This window comes from Leptodactylus fuscus, chromosome 3 (assembly GCF_031893055.1).
Source record: "Leptodactylus fuscus isolate aLepFus1 chromosome 3, aLepFus1.hap2, whole genome shotgun sequence".
Classification (NCBI taxonomy): Eukaryota; Metazoa; Chordata; class Amphibia; order Anura; family Leptodactylidae; genus Leptodactylus; species Leptodactylus fuscus.
This window is the reverse complement of record NC_134267.1, coordinates 93,769,969-93,782,668: the sequence shown is the minus strand read 5'-3', so window position 1 is coordinate 93,782,668 and position 12,700 is coordinate 93,769,969.

Sequence of the window (12,700 nt, the reverse complement as noted above, 5' to 3'; positions counted from 1 at the left end):
ATAGTATATATACACATTGTATACACCATAAGCTATTATTTTAAAAGTATTTTGTATATGAATGTGAGATTGAACAGGAGTTTTAGGTGCAAATATGTGTTTTAGCGTATTTTTTCAAAAAATTATTTGTGTTGGTCGCAAAGTTGCATGAAGGTGGATGTGGCTATCGATGACCCATTAAGACATTTGTAATCTTCAGGTTGTCTACTTTCAAAAAATATATAGGGTTTAGGGGTTCACTTACTTTTCATGGTGTGTAATTCCTACATTTTATAGGATGACACTTTTTTAACATTTCCAGCTTCAAAGCAGAATTTTGTTCCTTCCAGTTCTAGCGATTTTCTGAAGACACGTGCATGCGGGTTCAGGCCATAGTGATATGTATGAACTCTGCACATGTTGAACTATTATTTTTAGGAGGTTTGGTGCATTTAATTTTTTGTTTGGTTTCCGCTTTTAACAACTAATATACATTTATTTGCATTTTTTCATAAAACATTCACTTTAAATCAAAATTGCATGAAGGTGCCTGTTCGTATACAGTACCAAGTGGCATTCTGACAATGCTGCAGGTGTCTACTTTAAGAAAATATATAGGTATGGGGGGGTTGGATGCTTTTTTAATGTTGCAATTTAGGTTTGATTTGTCCATCTCAAAACTGTGAAAATTGCTCTGGCTACTGGAGGTGCAAAATTTCCAGAGACCCTTGGCAGCGAAAAGGTTAATTGCCAGTAAAGAGGAATCCGCAGACATGTGATCTCATTTTGGAAACTACACCCCTAAAGGGATTTATCAAGTGGGTTAGCAAGCATTTTTAACCCTTGAGCATTGCATTCACTTGAAAAGTGACATTTGCAATTTTTCCATAGATTCGCCATTTCAGTACCCGATATGTTGCATCCAGTTTGTGTCAGCAGAGACACAAATTCCAAAAACTATTAAGTGGGTATCCTGTGCACAACAGCATTTGGAGCGTTCATCTCTTTTTCAAGCCAAGCACAACATATTATGCACTGAAATGATGTATTCCTGGAAAAATTTAAGCTTTTCCTATCACCGTCATCTGAGTATTAATTTCTGGAAAATAAATGAATGCAACACTTTGGGGTTACATGTTTGGAGATTCCACCTTACTGGCATTTCATGGTTCTGCAAAAGTGGTATGATGTCCAAAAAGCCAAAATGTCTAAATCTGTTCTCCAAAATATCGCTCCTTTCCTTCTCTGCCCAAACAGCAGTTTATACCCACATATAACATTAAGTATGTTATCCTGGGTACGCCAGTGTCATACATAGGGGCATAAACTGCAGTTTGGGCACACAGCAGGGAGCAGATGTGAAGGAGTGGAAAAGCTGCATTTTCAAAAAAACGCCTGCATTTTTGAAAATCGCAGCATGTCAATTATTCCTGCAGAAATGCTGGCATTTTCCTTATAGGTATAATAGGGGCCGAAAGCCTGCAGAGGAAAACTCTTGCAAATGTGTTGCATTGCAGACGTGTTTTTACCATGGAATTTTTTCTTTGCATTTCGCTACATGGGACCTTAGCCTAAAGAGGATTTATTACCATACTAAATGCCATACATCATTTGATTCTCACAGTTTGTTTTTTTTCTTGTAGATTGCAAGCCCCATACAGGGCTCACAATGTACATTTTTTCCTATCACTATGTCTTTGGAATATGGAAATCCATGCAAACACGGGGAGAACATACAAACTCCTTACAGATGTTGCCCTTGGCAGGATTTGAACCCAGGACTACAGCGCTGCAAGGCTGCAGTGCTAACCATGTTGCCCCTCGATTTTTGCTGTGTTTTTGTGCTTTTGTTTTATTTTTAAAACTAGACTACTCAATTCAAATGGTATAAACCGCTGCAAGGTTCTATATCTGATTCTCCAAGTGGGCGGTAACATTTTTTTTTTTTCTTAATAAATAAAAGGTTCCTGTCCACATACAGGGGAAATATATTTTGAATGATTTGACAGACTTTAAAAAAGAAAAACACCAGATTGTTCAGGGACACAGACAGAACTTATGATGTATGTTATTGAACATTTTTGACTTGGGGAGAACATATTTGTATGTTGTGCATAAAAGTGGAGCATAGCCCTATAGACCTCAATTAAGCTGAGTTGCAATTCTAGACGCAACCCACAAATGTGAGAACTTCTTCCTATAAACTACCTCCACCAACTTATAAGATAAGATAATCCTTTAATAGTCCCACCTTGGGGAAATTTCAGCGTGTTACAGCAGCATAGTAATACAGATACAGGATAATACAGAGTAATATGTTACAGACGTAGACACAGATAAGCTGAGAAGAGAAGATATACTAGGAGTCCATGGCAGCTAAGGAAAAACAGAAGAGGAAGAGGAAGACCTCATGGTCATCCTCATAATCATTAGTTCTCTGTGCGGAGAGCTCTTCGTTTGGTCTGATGTAGATTATACAGCCTGGTCGCGGTTGGAAGGAAGGACCTGCGATAGCGCTCCTTCTCACACTTGGGGTGAAGCAGACGGTCGCTTACAGTGCTGCCAAGTCCCATCAGGGTCCCATACATGGGGTGGGATTTGTTCCCCCGCATGGAGGTCACCACAGACAGTATCCTTCTGTCACCCACCACCTGTACTGGGTCCAAGGGGCTCCCCAGGACAGAGCTGGCCCTCCTGATCAGCCTGTCAAGTCTATTTCTGTCCCTGGTTGATATACTGCTTCCCCAGCAGGCCACACCGAAAAAGATGGCTGAGGCAACCACAGAGTTGAAGAAGGCCCTAAGAAGTGTCCCCTGGACTCCGAAGGCCCTCAGCCTCCTGAGCAGGTAGAGTCTGCTGTGGCCCTTTCTGTGCAGCGCCTCCAGGTGATCAGCCCAGTCTAGTTTATTATTGAGGAGCACGCCCAGGTACTTATAGGTCCTGACTATCTCAATACATGTTCCTTGGATCTCCACCGGGGTCGGAGCACCTCTCCGTTTACTAAAGTCCACCACCATCTCCTTGGTCTTCCCAGCATTAATCCTGAGCTGGTTCTGCTGGCACCATTCAACAAAATCCCGGTTTAAGTCTCTGTATTCCCTATCATCGCCATCAGTGATAAGGCCGACTATAGCAGAGTCATCGGAGTACTTCTGTAAGTAACAGCTGGATGAGTTGTGCCTGAAGTCAGCAGTGTACAGTGTGAAGAGGAATGGGGCAAGAACTGTACCTTGAGGTGCCCCCATACTACAGATCACAGTGTCAGACACACAGTCCTGGGCTCTCACATACTGAGGGCGGTTTGTCAGGTAGTCTAGGATCCAGTTGGACAGGTGATGGTCCACACCACCAAGGTTCAGCTTCTCCCTCAGTAGTCCTGGCTGAATGGTGTTGAACGCACTGGAGAAATCAAAGAACATTATTCTCACAGTGTTCCCGGGTTTCTCCAGGTGAGAGAGAGCTCTGTGAAGAAGGTGGATGATGGCGTCATCTACCCCAATGCCTGGCCGGTAGGCAAACTGGAGGGGGTCCAGAGCGGAGCTCACTAGGGGGCGTAGGTGTGTCAGGACCAGTCTCTCTAGGACCTTCATTAGGTGTGATGTCAGTGCTACAGGTCGGTAGTCATTGTAGCCCATCGGGTTGGGTTGTTGGGTTATATCACGTCCTCCACCAATCCTAAGTCTTAGCAATCCAAAGTGCCTTTCTACAGTAAATACTGTGAAGATAATGGGAGCTCTGTTCAATGACATTTGCTAGATATTTGTTATCTGAGGATTTATATGTATAACAGCCCTGCACAAGGCATCACTTTGATCACTAACATACAATTAGCATAACTGTCGGTCACTAGCATTATATATATAAATTACAATCTACAATGTGGGGAGTTACATAATAATTTAATACTATATTACTATGTCCCTCGATATATCGTTGAAGGGAGGTCATATAAAAAAGCAGCTTCAATATACCTCCCTATTCCTCCTTTGTCTATAGCATTATATATATTTTATATTCTACATGGTATAGACTTTAATGCATTATTAAAAGTGAAGTTGTTATATCATTTCTTCCTCTTTTCCTATACCCAGCTGCTTTCTCCTTCCTTGTTATACATTGCACTGGTTACCCCTTGTTCACATCTTCATTTGGTAATCCATTCGGGGAATACCAAACGCATCGGCAAGCGGTGTGTGCAGTGAAAGCACACGGACTCCATAGACTATAATGGGGTCCGTGTGCTCTTCCCACAGTGTCCGCACGGAACATGTGGACAGAAAAGTACTTCATGATCTACTTTCATGTCCGCATGATTCATGTGGGCAGCAAGCAGAGAGCACACGGACCCCATTATAGTCTATGGGGTCCGTGTGCTTTCACTGCACACACCGCTTGCCAGTGCGTTTGGTATTCCGTTCAGGGAGGTCCCCAAGCGGACTCCCCAAACGGATTGCCAAATGCTGATGTGAACGAGGGGTAACTTAGAAATGCTGAAGGATAGAGAAAAAAAATCCAACAGTGCTTGAATCAGGGGAACTTCTCCTATTGAAAGATGCAAAGGGTTGGAGTTGGTAGAAAGATTAAAGGTCCTCTTTAAAGCTCAGCTATGTGACATCATCGCTGCAATGAATTAGCATCTCATACCTTTAATAATTTTTATATTTACACACACTCTGATACAAAGTGACCCAAGCATCCCTTATTATGCAGACTTATGAAGTTAAGCAATTTAGTGGGCTCAGCCGCACTCTATACCCTAACATAGAATGTTTCATGTTTGTAGTGTTAAGTTACTTATAATAATATTTTTGCTTTTGTAAATTATTCCGATTTTCCTTTGATCAAATTATATCAGTAATGACTTCAAGGAATATTAGTTTTAGCAGTACCAATGCACACCATATTGCGGCACAACCCGTCCAGTCATAGCAGTATTTTTCTTCACTATGATGAAATACATATTTTATGTATTCCAAAACAAACATATAACGTTAAACAGTTTAATGTATAATGAAATAAAACAAATAGAGCTGTTTGGAAGCTCAGCATTAAAAAGATTGCTTCATAAAACAACAAGCAAAGATTCCCCATCACATTATACATCTGGCTTCAAGTATATAAATACATCATAGAAATATTTTTAATAATAAATTCATGTCACTTCAGCTCATAGTTGAATTCATTACAAATTTCTCCATTTCTCCATAAGGCGAGGTAGTGTTTGCCTAAAGAAATCCAAACTGAAAATATTTAGTTTAACTAACAAAGAAATACATAGGGCTGAAATATTAGTGACTTAATCTATGTACCATCACCCGACAAGTGAAACTGTCAGCAAATGTGTCAAAGTACAAGCTGAGAAGCAAATCACCTTTACCAGTGACAAATCTTCCATCTAGCCATTGTTTTAAAAAAGCCAGTAGATACCATTCATTCCACCTCCATGCTGGAGTCCAATTCCAGGATTTCAGGCAAAACAGAAGATGAGGAATGTTCAAATAATGACGCCATGGATCCAAACACTCCAATAGCAAGTCCAGAATGCTAGAGCCCGCACAAGAAACATATCAGTCCTGCCATCTACAGTTTCATTACAAAGCAGTACATATCCTGCTTGAGAGAAAGTTAAGTAGCTCTTGAGCCAATCTGTTTTACTGCTAAGATACACTTGATAATTCTCAGAACACCAGTAAAACGTTGCTCAAGAGCGATGTGTTTAACACACTCGATAGCCAGACATTGTGCTCTGCTAATAGAAGATAGTAGGATAGCTATGACACACTTAAAAAACAGAGATCTCTTGTTACTTGTAGACTAACAGGTACTTTGCAAATATTAATATGTACCATGTCGTCTCATAAAAAATAAAAAATGGTCATCAAAGACTACATCCAGAATTCAGAAATACCTAGAACATCTAGATCGGGAAACTAGGAAAGATGTCAAAATAAGAGTCAGCCCTCCTGAAGGGAGGTATCAGGCTATCTAATCTAGAGCTATCTAGAGCTTATTACCACAAGGAAAGCCTTAGGCTAAGGCCCCATGACTAGGGTTGAGACGATCTTGAGATTTCAGGATCGTTTTTAAAATCCGATTTCTGATCATTTTCCATCTGAACCCGATCCCAATTCCGATCCTAATGCAAGTCAAAGGGATTTTTTAATTATCAAAAATCAGATTTTAAAAACGACCCTGTTCACTACACAACATGGATTCCAAAGATTGAAGGCTTCAATTTTTGGACTCCACGCTGTGTAGTGATTAAAAAAATCCCCCAGCTACTTAGTCCCCTTCACTTACGTGCACAGAATCGCTGCTGCTCCCTGTTGTTCCCGCTCCTCTTCTCTCTACTTCACATACCTGCAGAACGCCATGCGCGCCCCCGCCTCCTAGGCTAGTGTTACTGACGCTGGGAGTAGGTGGGGCTTAGGAGAGTGTGGGTGGGTACAGGGCGGGGAGACGATCATGAAGTTTACTCGATCGCTGATCGGGATCCGATCTTTTTCGATCCCGATCGCTCAACCCTACCCATGAGACGTCCCGCGATAATAAAGTGCTGTGGGAAAAACCACAGCAGCAAGGCATCGCAGTTCTTCCCGCAGTGCTTTAAATAGAAGGTTTGCAGAGTTTTCCTCCGTGGACTTTCTGCTACAATTATACCTATGGGGAAACTGCCGGTGTTTCCATAGGTATAGTTGACATGGTGCAATTTCCAAAACCACGCCGGTTTTGGAAATTGCAGCGTATCCGGATGGTGGTTTTTACAGGAAAGTAGGAATGGGATTTGATAGAATATCATCCACTTTGCCCGTACTGTAAAATACCGCGATTTTAAACATTCTTTCTATTCCTAGAGAATGCTTATTGCCATTACTGACTTCAAACAACTTGGTATAGATGGTAAGACATTCTTTAATTTTTGTCTTGTCCTGTAATTTGCTTTGTTTTCACTGCATTTGTTTCTGCAGTGTTTTTTAGCTGCGTTTCGCTGAGTATTTTTTAAAGGCTTCTTATTGGTGGTCTATCCTTACGATAAGTCATGAATATAAAATAGGTGTGGGTTCAGCACCCCCATAACTTTATATCAGCACAGTGCATGGATCTGGAAGGAGACATGAATGGGCAAAGAGCTGCAATACTATGGCTTTGCCACTGCACAGTGTTTGGAGCCATCTGTTTCCAGCTTTGTACACTGTGCAGAAATCAGGTGATTGATTGGGGTGCTTGCTGTTAGACCCTCACTCATATTGATGACTTATTCTAAGAATAGGCCACTAATGGAAAGTCTTCAAGATACAGCCTAAAATCACCTTGAGGCTATAGCCCCACACAGCAAAAATGCATCACATTTTTTTCCATAGCATTTTTCATTGTGATTTTTCAGCGTTTTCCTCTGCAGACTTTCTGCCTCTATTATGCCTATACAGAAAATGCCAGCATTTCCGCAGGTATAATTGATATGCTGTGATTTTCAAATATGCAAATGTTTTTGAAAACTTAGTTTTTTCACTGCAGATTTTTTTTCTGCAATGTCTGGATGGGATTAGCCAGAAACCTATTCACGTTTCAGGTGTAGTAAACTGCAATGTTTTTGCAATGTGGAGCTTCAGCCTGTAGGGGTTTTCAGGTCCAAATCAAATTTTCATACTGATGATTTATTCACTGAGCAGATGATCTCTTTTAGCTGCTAGTGGACAGGCGCATGCAGTGACCCTGCTATTCAAGTAATAGGAGTGGCCCTGCAGTTCATCAGACCCACCACTAGGAAGTAGATAAGGAGATTGGCTGCTGTGCCAATCTCATTACTTGAACCTGCCACCCAGAAGCTGCTAGAACAGGTGATCTGCGCAGATTCTGGGTGTTTCATATAGTGATGACCTATCCATAAAATAGGAGATAAGTTGCAGATCAGTGGGGGTCAGCTCAGACCCCCACTAATCAGTGTAACAGGGAACCTTTAGTCCAGGGCCCCATGTAGTGGAAATGCTGCGTCAAAAACCGGTGCATTTTGCAGTAACTGCAGAAAAATATCTGTAGGGATATGCTGGGATTTCAAAAAACGTTACTTTTTAAACATTGCAGCATGTCAATTAAACCTACGGATACACTGGCATTTTCCCTATAGGTATAATAGAAGCAGAATGTCTTTCTTTGAAAAGTGCTGCCAGAAAAAGTGAAATGTGTTTTTGCCATGTTTTTTGCCACAGCCTTTTTGGCTGAGGCCCACTCTGAGCGACCTTAACTTTAGTCTCTTTTCTGAAAGAAATGGTAATAAAGAAACTTCCCTGCATTCTTAAAGAGTTAATCTATGTATTTAATTTTCTATACAAATTACATCAATAGAGTACAAAATTAAGAGTTCAAAATTGAAAATATATTTTAAGCTACATTGCGGAAGTGTTTTTTTGTTACAGATTTTGCTGCGTTTTTTTTAGCCAAAGTCAGGAGCAGCTTGAAAAGGAATGGAAAATACAAAAGAAGCTCTTCGATGTTTTCCTTCTGTTAAATCCACTCTTGACTTTGGCTCAAAAAACCACAGCAAAATCTGCAACAAAAAATGCTGCATTTCTGCAACCTAGGGCCTTAACCCTAGGCTATTTTCACATGTGCATTAAAAATTCCTTTGTATATTCTGTCAAATATTACAAGACTTTTTTGTCTAGCAAAACCCTATTATAGAACAAGTACCCAATGTACCCCATTATAGAACAAGTACCCAATGTACCCTATTATAGGACAAGTACCCAACGTACCCTATTATAGAAGAAGAACTCAATGTACCCTATTATAGAACAAGAACTCAATGTACCCTATTATAGAACAAGTATCCAATGTACTCTATTATAGAACAAGTACCCAATGTACCCTATTATAGAACAAGTACCCAATGTACCCTATTATAGAACAAGTACCCAATGCACCCTATTATAGAACAAGTACCCAATGTACCCTATTATAGAACAAGTACCCAATGTACCCTATTATAGAACAAGTACCCAATGTACCCTATTATAGAACAAGTACCCAATGTACCCTATTATAGAACAAGTACTCAATGTACCCTATTATAGAACAAGTACCCAATGTACTCTATTATAGAACAAGTACCGAATGTGCCCTATTATAGAACAAGTACCCAATGTACCCTATTATAGAACAAGTACCCAATGTACCCTATTATAGAACAAGTACCCAATGTACCCTATTATAGAACAAGTACCCAATGTACCCTATTATAGAACAAGAACTCAATGTACCCTATTATAGAACAAGTACTCAATGTACCCTATTATAGAACAAGTACCCAATGTACCCTATTATAGAACAAGAACTCAATGTACCCTATTATAGAACAAGTACCCAATGCACCCTATTATAGAACAAGTACCCAATGTACCCTATTATAGAACAAGTACCCAATGTACCCTATTATAGAACAAGTACCCAATGTACCCTATTATAGAACAAGTACTCAATGTACCCTATTATAGAACAAGTACCCAATGTACTCTATTATAGAACAAGTACCGAATGTGCCCTATTATAGAACAAGTACCCAATGTACCCTATTATAGAACAAGTACCCAATGTACCCTATTATAGAACAAGTACCCAATGTACCCTATTATAGAACAAGTACCCAATGTACCCTATTATAGAACAAGAACTCAATGTACCCTATTATAGAACAAGTACTCAATGTACCCTATTATAGAACAAGTACCCAATGTACCCTATTATAGAACAAGAACTCAATGTACCCTATTATAGAACAAGTACCCAATGCACCCTATTATAGAACAAGTACCCAATGTACCCTATTATAGAACAAGTACCCAATGTACCCTATTATAGAACAAGTACCCAATGTACCCTATTATAGAACAAGTACTCAATGTACCCTATTATAGAACAAGAACTCAATGTACCCTATTATAGAACAAGTACCCAATTTACTCTATTATACAGTCCCTGACAAACGTTCTGTCGCTTATCCATGTTGTGGAATCAAAAGCTTATAACCTGACTTTAAATTCATCTATTGGTTTAAGATATGTCTCATATGAAAGCTGAAACACTCCCAAATGTGTTTTTTTTTTTATTAAGAAAATAAATTGGCTTCACTGGCGAAATAATGATTAATTAATGAACACTGAAAGGTCAGATTTTGGCAAGACAAAAGTTTTGTCGCCTTGTCATATAATGCACCCAATCGTAGTTTACAGCCTCCCCAGTGCTCACTAATTGATCAGTTAATTAGTGGGTTTGTATAAGAAGAACTCCAGCACTCCAGACCTTGACTCGAACTGCAACTTCACTTCTGACATGCCAAAAATCAACCCTGCGAACAAAGCCTTGATTTTCAAGAGGCTGAATACCAGATCCACTGCAGAGGTGGCTGACACCTTCAATGTGTCTCACCGTCAAGTACAAAGAATTACAAAAAGATTTGAACAGACTGGAGATGTTTTTGACAAACCCAGGTCCGGCAGACCCCGCAAGACAACTGCTCAGGAGGAACGTTTGTTGGTTAGAAAATCAAAAGCCAGCCCCACCTCCACTGCAGCAGAGCTTCAAGAGGCCTGGTCACCTCAAATCCCTGTGTCAACTAGAAAAGTTTGTATGATTCTGTCTCGAAATGGCCTCCATGGTCGAATCAGTGCCCAGAAGCCAGCGCTAAACAACAGGCCCACAGCCTGCTAAACGGATGGACGCTGGAAAAGAAGCAGAAGGTGGATTTCTCAGATAAATCTTCAGTTGAATTACACCACAGCCGCCGCAAATACTGCAGGAGACCTACTGGAGCCCATATGGATCCAAGATACACCCAGAAAACAGTTAAGTTTGGTGGTGGAAAGATCATGCTTACCCAATGTATCCTATTATAGAACAAGTACCCCATGTACCCTATTATAGAACAAGTCCCCAATGTACCCAATTATAGAACAAGTATCCAATGTACCCTTGTGTAGAACAAGTACCCAATGCACCCTATTATAGAACAAGTCCCCAATTATAGAATAAGTACCCAATGTAGCCTTCTATAAACAAGTATCCCATGTACCTTATTATAGAACAAGTACCCCATGTATCCTATTACAGTCAATGAGATGCGCTGGGATTTGTTCGTATTTGACACATGACAGATCTGTCCACACAGCAATTTCAGATTTCTGTTCCTATTAAGGAACAGAAAAACTGAAATTCCAAAGGCGATGTAAACACAACCTATAACTGTACCTTTATGCATCCCTTACTACTAACCATATTTCGGTAAAACGTACAGTACTTAGGTAAAGAACTTTACAATGATATTAAAGTATTATTTTTAATCATTGTTTTACTATATTAACCCTACTGAAATCAGCCTCACTGCAAAGTCCAAAGTTCCATTGATATTTTCTAAGCAATTATTTGAAAAAATAGTTAATTAGTATAATGATAATAATAGTATTAATAATGTCACTTACTATAGTCTATAAATCATAGTTGGTGAGATACATAATAAATGCTGGACTAGCACTATGGATTACCTATACTGCGCACCAGTATATGGATTAAATATAAAGGGATTCACTGAGACATATGAGAGCATCTTACATCAGTCTATCATAAATGAACAAAGCATGCATTCATCTGATGTCCTCTCCATTCCATAGGAATTATTACATTGTTGTAGAGAGTTAAATTTAGTCCACTCTGACTGCACTAAACAATTTAGATAGGAATCTTGGCCTAAGGCCATTTAGGTATGAAAAAATAGTTCCCAAAGACTCATGTCAAAGCAGAGTGATGGAAGGATCTCTGTAAATTCTTAATCCTCCTCTTTTCTTCAGGAGTAAGACAATATAACACTATAGAAAACAAGGTCATTGAGCTGAACGAACACAGTAGGAATCCAAGAAAGTAATCAAACTAAACTAGCAGGGAGTGGATTCCTGCCGAACTCCGTGGTGAGGGGCCTTTCTCACCCTCTGCAGGTAACTTGCACAAGAGAGGATTCTTAGGACTACCGGTTTAATTTCTGTGGCTACCACACTAATCACACGTTTCCCATAATTATTGTCTTTCTTTCTCTCTTCCCAGACTGTCATTATTTTTTTCTATTTCAGCTCTGTATAACGGTACGCAATGTTCCCACAAAGGCTAGGCATACTGGCTAGACACCTGAGAGAACATGGTGACATAACTTAGTATCTCCCCCTTCTTCTCTTCTAGGTTTTTGTCTTACACTTTCCCAGCCCCAGAAGCTTCAGCATATATGAACGTCTGCTTTATATTTAGTCTTATTCAATTAAGTTGGTTGGCAAGAGAAACTGGATTTTTGCATTGTTATATCCCAAGCATTGAAGTAGTATAACACCATAAAGCACACATTTGGCTGGAGTCTTGCATCACATTAACAGTAACCTCTGATGAATGACTTTCTTTTCAGTACAAGACTGGGAACTATATTGGTGTTTAACATATAAACAGATTTTAGCATATTTACTTACCTATCTATTAAAATATAATAGTTCACATGTACAGATTATTTGAGTTTGTAGACTGATAAGATCATATATTGCTAATTTTGATTATTTCAGTATTATTTTCAGTTATAGTGTTCATTAACATAACTTTTAACACATTGATGGCACAATATGTCGCTATGAAGCCAAGCTGGGCTTGTAAACAGAATATATTGATTGTATAAATGGGTATGACAGCTATGCTAACT